Below are 12741 nucleotides of genomic sequence, written 5' to 3' on the forward strand. Positions count from 1 at the left end.
CTAAAGAGTCATGCTCTTTACCCCGTAATCCTTTTGTAGGTTAATAGAGCCTAATTATGCCCTGGTTTAATTGGTATAGTAAGAGGCTCATTAGAAAATTTACCCATTAGATTATCTGGAAGAGAACCGAATTGATTTCCACTTGGAAGAGGGTGCTCTAGCTACCAAAGTAGAGATGGGGCGGGAGGAGGGAAATGGCTTCCTAGCTACTTTAGAAGAGTCAAAGAATCACACCAGTCACTTTTATATTTAAATTAAGTACTAGATAGCTCAGTGGATAGAGAGATGGGCCTGAAATAAAAAAGACTAGTCAAAATCCAGCCTCAAATACTTATTAGCCATATGACCCTGGGCAAGTCATTTGACCTCTGTCTCAGTTTCTTCAACTGTAAAATGGAAGTTCATAATAATAGCATCTACTTCACATGGCTGTTGTGAGGATCAAAAAAAAAAAAGATATTTGTAAAAAGTGCTTAGCACAATGCCTGATACATAGTAGGTACTATATAGATGGTAGTTTTTTTTCTCCCTGTCACCTTCCTGTGGAGATGACTGGGAGCTCAATTTATGACTGTTGTAATAGTCAAGGCAAGTGGTGTAAGATCTGAAGTAGAATGGTGTGTGTGTGCGTGTGTATGTGACAGAGAGAGACACCAAGAAAAGGGGCTGGATACATAAAACATAGTGATGGTAGAATTGACAGGACTTGGCAATTGATTGGATGGGAGTGGGGAAATGGAAGATCCAGGAGTGAGGCTGTAACCCTGAGTGATTGGGGAAATTGTGGTACCATTGCTTCATGATGAATTGAGAAAAATAGATTCAGGGAGAGGAAGAAAAAGAGTTTTTGTTCTGGATGTGTTTGATCTTAGCTGCTATTGATGACTACAGACTATGTCTAATAAAGAGGTTGGAGATATAGGACTAGAGTTCACGAGAAGTTTGGACTGGAGATATAACTTAGGCAGTCATCTGTGTAGATGTGATGTGGAAACAGATTGGTTCAATAAAGCAGTCCAAGATAAAGCCTTGAGTAATATTCCATACTCTGGAAACAAGAGATAAAGAGGTCCACACGTTGCTTTGAGAAAGGAAAACAGTCAGGAGAGAAGTGTCAGAGAAGTCAAAGGAAGAGACAGTATACAGAAGGAAGGAATTTTTGGTACGAAATCTTCAGAAAGGTTGTGGTAGATGAAGAATGCCATTGAATATCACAATAAAGATATGATCGATTTCCTTTAAAGGAACAGTTTCAATAGATAGGTGAGGTCTTATTACAGTTTTCATATGTGATTGGACCCGTGACCTCATTGATGTGGGTATGCATCCACCAGTCATCATAACTAATATTAAAGAAAGTCAAGTTACTAAGCATATCCTATCGTGTTCTATCCTGAACTTGATACCTGGAGGTCTTGGGTTTTAATAGCTATGTTCTTTTGGATAAGGTACTAAGAAGACTGAGATAACCTGAGAATCAGTTTCCTTGTATAGACAATGAGAAGATTGGAATAGTTCGTCCTCAAGGTCTCTTCTAGCTCTAAAATAGAAGAAACTTCAAGGAAAATCTGGGATTGAATACTTGACCTCTGGCATTGAAGGGAGGCTCCACTTAGAGTACTTCAAGTAGTCACCTTTATAACCTTCCTGATGGGGAACATTCTTTACAAGAGAGATCAAAGATTATTGGACTCTAAGTTAAAGATAGCCTCAGGCTATCTATCGACTATAATTATGGTCAGCATTTCTTATCTTAATATACTAAAGGTAAACAGATTAATTAGGGACAGAAAGCTCAAGTGCAAAGATGATGATGTGTACTTTGATATTTAAGTTTTTATGCTTATGGGATTTTAAGCTTATGTGCTGGGTCTTACATTTGTTTTCTTTGGTATCATGGTTTGCTCATAATTTGCAAGCTTACACTTAACTCTCTCTGTAGGAAGGTGATACAAAAATACTGATAGAAAGGAGCATGCTCAGAAAACAAACAAACAATGTCTTGCCTAGACAGTTGACCAATGAATTGGACCCAGAATTTAAAAGTAAGATATCAGGTTGGATTTATCATCTGGCAAGTTGCTCAGTATTTTCAGTAATCCAAAGCTATTCATTGCTGCAAAAGCTAACCCTCACTAGCCCATTTTATCTAATCAATGCTTCATGGTGACAAATCATAAACTATTACAATATGAGGAATCTAAAATAAAAGTATCCCGTGGGTGATGAAAAGCCATAATGAGTGTGAGGGATAGGGCAGTATCACTTGAGTAATAAGATATAAAAAAGAGGGGGACCTGAGAAACAGAAAGCAGATATATAGCTCAAGGGCTATGTTTATGCCCTTGAAAATACTTTAGACAACCAGGCTATACATATCCAAGTTAAGTTTTCCAGAAAGAAAAGCTTCTGGGAAGCTTATTTTTTTTTTTTTTGCTTACTGAAATAATAGTAGGTTCAGTTTAGATATCTCCTTAGGTTCTCTAACATAAAACAATATGTGGTTTAACTTGAAGTACTTGAAATACCAATGGTAAACTACACTTCTTAGGTTAGTTTGGTCTAAAACAAGGCATAAGGGAAATGTTGTCCCAGGGGTAGGTGGGGCAAGTAGATTCTTAGAACATCAGATGAACCTAGAATGGTGTTGTTCTCTATTGGTGTTTTAGAACAGGGAATATTAACAGGAAGGCACTGAATTTCTAGGAGTTAGTAGTGAGACTGATTTTAAGCACTTGTCTGGGGAATATTAAAATTATTAACTTTTACAAGTGAACAGATAGGAACAGAAGCATAGTGATGTACTGAATGATGAAACTATGAATCAGCCTCAGAATGGGACTTGTGTTCACTTTTTTGATAGAGATCTGAAACAACTGATTTGCTGCACCCATGACCCCTTTGCCATTTTGAAAAGTCACTACTAATAGGAACCACTTTTCAGACTTAATGGTAGGTGGTCAATGCCCTTTGCCTTCAGTATACCTTCTTCTTCTCTTCCCCCTACTCCATTCCCAAGGCAGAATCTATCAAAATGAAAGGTTTGGGGAATCTTGGCATGTCTCTTTCCAAGAACAGTTATCTCCTCTTGTAGAGGGTCAGCTGCTAAGTGTAACATTCTGAAGATAGTAGGTGAGCAATTTCATTGAAAAAAAAAAGATGTTTCAAACATCCAGAATGCGTGGGTATATGATACAGTTGAATCTTATATTATGACTGAAAGGTCCTGAGAAATCTAGTCAATCCCAACATTCTGTTAGAGGAGAGGAGTAGGAACTTTTTATTTTCACGTGCTAAGAACCTGGTACAGTGCCTCAAACACAATAGGCACTTAATAATTGCATGGTGGTACTATTTTATGCACCCTTATCTTGGTATGAATTTAGGCAGGACTCTTTTTTAGGTAAGGTTTTTAATCTTCAAGCTGTCTTTACTTACTAAGCAGTTTAGGCATTTCCTCCTTATAGAACCTTCTCTCTTCTTTCAAGGTGCAGTTCAGACATTACTTCCTGATGACTGCTCCCCAGGCCAACATCTGGGACACTTCCTCCCTAACTACTTTCCTAACAGCTCTTTAGCTAAATGCTTATACATGTATTCATTCTCACATTAGAATGCACATTCCTTGAAGGGGGGTAGGGACATTTTCTTTGTGTTTGTATCCCCAACACCTAGAACAGTGCCTGAGGCATAATAGTTGCGGGAAGAGGAACATGAAATGCCTTAATATTATGAACACTCCTAGGGATAGGTTTAGACCAGTGAAAGCGTTGATAGAGGCAATTCCTACATGAGAAAATTCTTTCTACCAGAGTATGTCAGCACCTTCTCTGAAACTGATGGTCTTAGAGAGTTAGCAAAAGCAGTGAGGGTGGAAGTGACTCGCCTAGGCTTATGTTCCAGGAGCCATACATTAAGTCTTTCTGCCTCTGTCTGCTCCTCTCACACATAGTTACCCCAAATTCTTGGGCCATATTTTATTTAGTAGTTTCTGCTTCTTTTAAACTCCCATCTCTCATTTTAAAAATCAGTAGTGAAAAAAAAGGAAAAGGCTTTATATGTACAAAAATATTTATAGCAGCTCTATTTGTGTTAGCGAGAATTAGAAATTGAGAAGATGATCATCAGCTGGGGAATGGCTGAACCAGTCAGTCAGGTATATGGCTGTGATGGAATGTTGTTGAGTCGTTTCAGTCATGTCCAACTCTCTGTGATCCCATCTGGGGTTTTCTTGGTAAAGATACTGGAGTTGTTTGCCATTTCCTTCTCCAGAATATTTTACTGATGAGGAACTGAGGAAAACAGGTTTAAGTGAAGTGAAATGAGCAGAATGAGGAGAACATTGTATACGGTGACAGCAATATTGTACAATGATCAACTGTGAATGATTTAGCTATTCTCAGAAATACAATGATCCATGACAGTTCTAAAGGACTTAGGATGAAAAATGCTATCCACTTCCAGAAAAAGAACAGATGGAGTCTGAATGAATTTTAAAGTATAATTTTAAACTTTTATTATTCTTTTTTTGTCTGCATTTTTTTTGCAACATAGCTAATGTTGAAATGTTTTTGCATTATTGCACACGTATAATCTATATCAAATTGCTTGCTTTCTCAAGAAGGGGAGAGAAGAGGGTGGAAGGGGAGAATTTGGAACTCAAAATTTTAAAAAGTGAATGTTAAAAAATTTTATTGACATGGAATTGAGAAGAATTTTTAAAAATTAAATGTAATTCTCACCAAAAAAAATCCCTAATAGTGCTAACAAGACATAAGCAGGTAGTTTTGAAGCAGATCTTTTGTTTTCCTTGACTACTTTTTTATGAATTTATTTATTTTTAGTTTACAACATTCAGTTCCACAAGCTTTTGAGTTCCAAATTTTCTCCTCCTCTTTCTCCTTCCCCCTCTGCCTGAAGATGGCATGTAATTTGATATAGGTTCTACACATACCTTCACTTCAAAACAATCATGAACAGTGAAATGAATGATCAACAATAAGGAACAGCATGAATAATGCCCAAAGTAGACAATTCAGAGTGGCTAGCTATTAAAAGAAGGACTTTTCTCAGGGACACTTCCTAAGTTACAGTAAAAAGCCTTTAACAATATTGGCCCAGGACTAGGGTATTCTGAGTATTTGTTCCTTCTGATTATCAATTATTAGTTCTGACCAAATCATAGACACTGAAAACTAGTTACTGCTCCTTCCTTAAGCAGTATGTTCCACTGCTAGAGACAGGGACCTGACCTGTGATTTCACAGGTATAGAAAACTCCCAAGTGAAGAAACTCTTTCTACAAAAGCATGTCAGTTACATATCACAAAAGACTATGAAATTTAGCAAAAGAGATGGAGTTAAACATGCTTTAGTGGCCTGGGAATTTGCCTGATTTAAACCCTGCTGAAAACCTATGAGCTATCATCAAGGCTCCAATTGAAAAACGAGTTTGTCAAAAGGATGCTTTATATCCAATGTAATAAAAGTATGGTTTCATGGTGAATTTAAAAAAGTATGAACTCAACATTAAATCACATAAAGCAAATAACTGAAGTAAAAATAGGGTATGTTTCATATTTAATATTTTTAAAACTTCTAAGTTAATAGATTAATTATTTTGCTTTTCCCTATTCACTATTTGATTGCAAAGTGGGTAGTGTTGGTATTCACTGGGAATACAGACTTGCTACTGTCTTAAGTCCTAGGAGCAAAGGGTTACATACATGGAAAACTATTTAAATTAAAACATAGATACATATATTTCATATGGGGGGGGGCAGAATGTGATTGTGAAGTAGTTAATTTTGTAGTTCATTTAGACCCACCCTTCCATCTCTTTTTGCATGAACTATGTGCCCACACTTTTCCCTCACTCTGTGCTTGTGTCCTTAGATTTTTTTTTACCCTAACTCCAGTTTCCTATACTGACACTTGTTTGATTTCATCTTCATTCCATTGTTCTTACTTAGCCAATCTTTGGGGGATCCACTTCTGTCATCCAATATGGTGGATGTTTTGGTTTGTCATCCACAAATATGATAAAGGGGACCATCTAATCATTAATCAAAATGTTGAAAAGGACTAAGAATAGATATGTGACATTATTAGAGATCTTTCTATGTCCGGGTGATACATACTAATTAGTAAAAATGAAAATAATATGGTTAGCAGAGTGTTTGCACATGTTATCTAATTCAATCCATTAACTCTTTAGGTCCAATTGTTCGACCAGTTTTGATTCCATATAATTACTTTCATCTAGGCCACAGCTGTCCATCAAAAGATGGACAAAAGATATAAAACACTTAATGTAATACTTTGGAAAGAATGCTAGATCTAGAACCAGAAGACTTGAGTTCAAATCCTAGTTCTGTTATTTACTATCCGTGTGATTATAGATTAGTCTTTATAAGTCTTCAGTGGCTCATCTTTGAAACAAAGTAGGCTAGATTATATTGAAGGTCTGCTACAACTCTAATTATCAGTTTACGATACCTCGATCTTAAAAATCCTGCCAAAATCTCAGTACAATTTGTAGAGTACAATTCCCATCTAGTACCTCTGTCAAAGAGAAATCAAGTTGGTCTCTTTTGACTTGTCCACAAACTAACATGACATTCTGTCATCATTGCTTTCTTTTCTGAGTGCTCATAAATCAATTTCTTGCAATATTCTAAAATGTGGAACCAAGTTAACCTCATTATAGTTCAAACCCCTTCCCATTTGAGAGAGAGAGAGAGAGAGAGAGAGAGAGAGAGAGAGAGAGAGAGAGACTTTTGATTCTTTAATCCTGTGGCAACTCTCCCATTTTCCATGACTTTTTTTTTCCTGTGCTAAAACACTGGCATGGCCATCATTTCTAAATTATTTTATTTATTATTGCTATCCTCTCACTCACTCATCATAGGTTTTATCTCACTATTCACTAATTTAAATTTTATGTCTTAGCCCTAAAGATCTTTGTCTTTATTAGAAAATACAGAAGCAAAATAGAGTAGTTCTAGCCTATGTCTTAAACATTCCAAACAATAGACCTATCCTTTTTTAAATTTTCTTAATCATCCTTACTCCTTCCCACCTCCCCACACCCTCAATGTCCATAGCTAGTAATGGCTAGGGATTTTTGCTTTCTGAGTTTGGACTACCTTAGACTGGAAGAATAGTAGTTCACATTTGTATAGCATTTTCAGCTACTTTAACATCACCTTCTAAACTAAACAGTACAAGTAACAAGGAAACTAAGGATTGAAATGACTTTCTCTAGGTTATACTACTACTAAGATTTTTCCCAATCCAGTTCATTCTTTACTCAACGATCAAAGTTATCTTCCTAAAGTGCAGGTCTGACCATATCTCTTTTCTATTCAATAAACTACTTCTTAACAAATATTTATTAAATAAACCACTTAATAAACTACTTCTATTATATAAACAAGCTCCTTCTTGCCTCCAGGATCAAATATAAAATCCTGTTTGGCTTTGAAAGCTCTTTACATTCTGTCCTCTTCCTGCTTTCCCAGTGTTCTCAGGTCTTTCTCTCCTTTACTTACTCTATGAGACAGTGATTCTGTCCTCCTCAGTGTTCCTATCACTCCTACCAACTCCATGCACCTTCACTGGTTTTCTACCTGGAATTCTCCCCCTTCTCATTGTTAACTCCTGACCTCCAATCTCAGCTAAAGCCCTACCTTTTTCAAGAAGTCTTTCCCTGCCCAGTGCCTTTCCTATGAGACTAACTCCAGTTTATCATATGTATGTGTGTATATGTACGTATGCACACACGCGCACGCGCGCGCACACACACACACACACACCTTGTTTGTAGGTTGTCTCCCCTGTTAGATTGTAAAGTCCTTGAAATCAAGGACTGTTTCTGCCTTTATATACCTTGTGTGTCACATAGTGCCTGGCACACAGTAGGTACATAGTAAAATCTTGTTAACTTGATATGGTAGAGGTACAATTCAGATCCAAGTTTTGATATAAATGAGAGGAAGTGAATGCATCAGGTATAGATAGCTTTTTAATGAATTAGCCAAGAAGGGGAGGACAATGTAAGACAATACCTAACATGAATGACGGGATCAAATGAGGATTTTTTTTTAAAGGATGGGGGAGACCTGGGCATATCTGTAGGCAGCAGGGAATGTAGCAGCCTATAGATAGGAAAATCAAAGATTAGTGGGAAAGTGATGATAGAGGAGGCAATCTGCTGGAGAAAACAGATGAAATAGGATCAGAGATCCATGTAGAGGAGTCCATTGGCTTCGATAGACTGTCCAAGGGACCCATAATACAAAAAAAGGATAATGACTGTGATCTAGAGATTAAGAAAATTGTAAGCACAGCTAAATGGCAAAAATGATAGAGTGCCAGGCCTGGAGTCAGGAAGTCTCAAATTTGGCCTCAGACGCTTACTAGCTGTGTGGCCCTGAGCAAGTCACTTATTCCTGTGAGCATGAGTTTCCTCATCTGTAAAATAAGCTGGAGAAGGAAATGGCAAAACCACTCTAGTATCTTTGCCAGGAAAACCCCTAAACAACATTGAAAATAACTAAACAATCACAAGAAAAGGGTAAATATGGCAAATCAGAAATGTACCACAGGTTCTAGGGCTAATGGACCAATGACTAGGAATTTACAGTGGAAAATGGTTATCAGATTATACTAGTCAACTGAAAGGAACCTTCCTGTGAAGACCTCATCAACGTCCAACTCAATCATGTCCCCTGAATGCCTGTGAGAATACAGTGGATCTGTCCTCTCTCTGACTCAAGTCGGCTCTTTAGTATTGTCATCACGGTTATTCTGTCTGGCTCTGTTGACTCTGAATTTGGTACACCAACCCAGTTCCTTGAATCCTGGCTTGTATACTAGTCATGTTCTCTCACCCATCCTACTGACCATTTCCTTCAAGCCCTCTGTGCCTACTTTTGGCTGAACTCCCTTTAGCAGGGCTATTTCTAGACCAAGTTCTCCAGAGATAATTTGTCCATATCACTGTTGTTAGCCTACTTGATAAGTGGATAAAATTCAGGTTCTTTCTATCTCCATTGAGCCCAGTAAAACTATGACCCAATGTTAACATTTACTGTCTTAATTCACTTTGTCCCAAACCTCAACCTCATTTAAAGTGAGAACTTTAAAAGATCTTAGCTTAAAGGGCCCCCACTGCATCCTGGGCCATCTCCAGTCATCCGGATCTATTTTCTGGCCACTGGACTCAGATGACTGGAGGAGAAAGTGAGGCTGGTGACTTTGCACAGCCCTCCCACACTCAAATCCAATTCAATTGCAAGTCGTGTCATCATCTTCCTGATGTCATGGTCCTCTTCGAGAAGGAAGGACAAACTACAAGTACAACTTAATGTAAATAACAACTACATAAATTTTTTACTACATGTTTCTATACTAATATTTAATTAATTTAATTAGTTAAATCAATACTAATATTTCTATACCAAATTAGCTTCACAAATAATTTCTTTTATTGTTTACATATAAGTCTAATACAATTTGTCAAAATTTTGAACTAAACATTTTTCATATCCCACATTTTCCTATTTTACCTCAAAAATCTGACTCCCCCACCCTATGAATAACTATACTCAGGATGGACAGTAGATTTGATTCCCAAGAACCTTAGTCTACTCTGTGTCAAATTGTCAATAAGCATTTTTTTAAACTACTAACTTCAGGTACTGTTAAGTAATAGGGAGATAAAGAAAAGGCAAAAGAAGTTCCTGCTCTCAGGGTATTTATAGGCTAACAGGGGAGCCAACACTCTCACACACATAAAAATCAGTACATTAAGACTGGCAGAGTAGATGGCGGGTATATAGCCTTAGATGAGATGGTGCTAACAACCAGGAAAACAGAAGAAGGCTTCCTAGAGCTACCATTTTTCCTTTTCTTTTTTTTTAATTCTCAGTTTAAAACACCAAATAAATGAGCATTTCTATATACACTGTAGAGCAGTGAATTGTACTTGAAATAAGAAATATCTATAACACAGAGCTTGTCAAGCTGAGTAATCTGGATATTCTCTTCTAAGTTTTTTTTTTTATCATCTTGCCCCATTCTCAGATTTTAAGGATCATAGGAACATAGATTCAGAAGTGGACGTGATCTCAGAGGTTATTTAGTCTAACCCTAGAGCAGCTAATATGTCTAAAAGTCAGTTTTTTTCTAACATATTACTGCCCTTGGAACACTTTAAATGGCAACCTTTGGGATACAGTCCCCGATCATTTGGGTAACAGTTTCCCCCTACATATCCCCAGGTTCAAGTGTCCAATTGAGGTTTAAGATCTAAGACCATTTAGTCCCCTACCACACCCCCAACTTCCACATAGCTTGTACAATGCAAGCAAAGGACTTAGTCAAGATTTCATTAATGTTTCTTGCAGATAGCTAAGGGACAGGTCTTCGATCATACTTAAAATAATTTAAAAGGGAAATGTAATACAAAAAGTCCTGGGACACATGACTCCATAATGAGGACAGAGCCATATTGAGAAGTAATTGGGAAAAATTAAACAAAATAAGTTAAAAAAACCAATAAGACATAGATAACATTACATTTTAAAACTAAGTCAATATGCAGCCCCAAGTCATTCTCATATATGGATTAGTAGCTCCTATTAATCTCAAATTCAGATTTCTATTTGAATTTGACACCACTGGTCTAGGGAACCTAGATGAAGCTGTCCAAAGCTATTTGAGATCATCCAAGTTCTTCCTGCTAACTCCAGGTTATCTCCCGAAGTTCTCTTCTTGGCTCACTTCTCTTGCCACATACAATCAGTAATGTCACTGATTGTTTCCATGTAGGTAACTCTCATATCTATATATCCAGCCCTCATATCTGAGTTTCTGTTCTGCCGAATGGACATTGCCACCTGGATGTTCCATATACTTCCTCATAATTAACATATCCCAAAACAGAATTCATCTCTTCTCCTAAACCTGCTCTCCTGCTCCCTTCATTTATTTCTGTTGAAGGCATTAACATCTTTTTAGTATCCCAGGTTCAAAAACTTTAGTCAGCCTCCAGTCTTCAGTCTTCCTCATCCTTTATATCTGGTAAGTTGCCAAGGCTTCTTTACCTTATCTCCACAAAATCTCACAACCCATTATTTTCTCTCCATTCACCCTCTTTCAATTCCATCATTTCTTACCAGAACTATTACAATAGTCTTCTGCTGGCCCAGTAGATAGAGTTCAAATCTTCCCTCAGATATTTATAGCCATGAGACCCAAGGCAAGTCACTTAACCATTTGCCTCAGTTTCCTCAATTCCCTAAAATAGCACCTATATCCCAGGATTGTTGTAATGATCAAATGATATATTAGCAACATGTTTATCACAGTGTTGGGCACACTGTAGGTACTTAATAAATGCTTATTTCCTTCCTAATTGGTCTCAGTGCTTCTAATCTTTTTCCTTCTCCAATCCATCCTTCACACAGCACAGCTATCCAATGACATTCCTGCAGCACAGAATTCCTGATCATGAAATTCCAGTGACTCCCTATTGCCTCTAGGACAAAATATAAATTGCTTGATTTGGTCTTCAAACTTTTCAAAATTTGGTTTCAGTGCACTTTTCCAGACATGTTTTGCATTGTTCCCCACTCACTTCATTTCACATGTTTCAGCACAACTGGCTGATTTGCTGTTTCTCCAGGAGTGCAATACATGGTATGAACCAGGGCCACTTATGCTTTGTAGATGCAGAATTATTCAAGCTTTAAATTTTAGCTTAAAAAGCATGTGAATTAGCTCCTGAACACTAAACAATGACCCCCAAAAGGCACTGATTCTTTTTCCCTGGCAGAGGAGCTGCTATCAAGGGCCCATTTCACAAGAGCAGTAAAGAGAGAAGATAATACCAACACAACCTCACTGCTGGAGATCACCGCTTCTTTAAACTCCTGCCAAAGAAACCTACAATTTGATAGTATTCATTCATTCCCATGACAGTTAGATTTAACCATTTCTAAGAACTATACTTTAGAAACTTGGAGTTTCATTTTTCTGCCCTTTTCAACCCCCATTCCTTCCTTCCCATATGGGACAAATGTCCTATAGGCAGGACAAATTTATCTTCCTCCTCTATCTCCACCAAAACCCAAACCACAGCCAAAATTTTTTATCAAGCTAAACACATGTAGTGAGGGGGAGAAGGGCAGGAATGACAGTCAGGTCTCGATGCCAAATTTTAAGAAAAATACTGACAAACCGGAGTCCATCCAGAACTGTGAAAGGTACCAGTTAGTGAGAAAATCATGCCACATTAGAAAAAAAACACCTGTGAACTAGGATCCCTGAGGAAAAGAGGAGGAGGCAGAAGACAGTTATCTCCAAAATTCTGTAGGAGCCTCCTCTCCAAGAGAGAGTCAGAACTAGGACCAATTGATGTTGTTACTTGGATACTTCAATTTGTTGTTGTTCAATTGTTGTTCAGTTTGGCAAAAGAAGAAATTTTTCAGACAGCTGGCTATTTAGAAAGCAGAGTACCTCCCAAGATAGTGAGCATCACCTAGTTTGTATCTTGTTCAGACAGCAAGGGTGGGTAATTGTTTCTGGGATGTAGAAAGGATGCCCAGTTAGGGAAGAACTCATAAAAAGGAATCTTTTGGACAAAGGGGATGTTTAGCTTCTTCTTCCTTCAGATATACACACACACACTCACTCTCTCTCTCTCTCTCTCTCTCTCTCTCTCTCTCTCTCTCTC

At 37.5% G+C, this 12741-nt stretch overlaps 1 protein-coding gene across 1 annotated transcript in view; it reads right to left on the bottom strand.

The window, feature by feature from the left end:
- Positions 1-12741, bottom strand: part of SLC15A1 (solute carrier family 15 member 1) — a 60609-nt gene that overhangs the window by 46742 nt on the left and 1126 nt on the right. The window lies entirely within an intron of this gene.

Source organism: Petaurus breviceps, unplaced genomic scaffold (genome assembly GCF_028583685.1).
Source record: "Petaurus breviceps papuanus isolate PSGF00001 unplaced genomic scaffold, PetGlider_PUasm1.0 90625, whole genome shotgun sequence".
NCBI classification, from domain to species: Eukaryota; Metazoa; Chordata; class Mammalia; order Diprotodontia; family Petauridae; genus Petaurus; species Petaurus breviceps.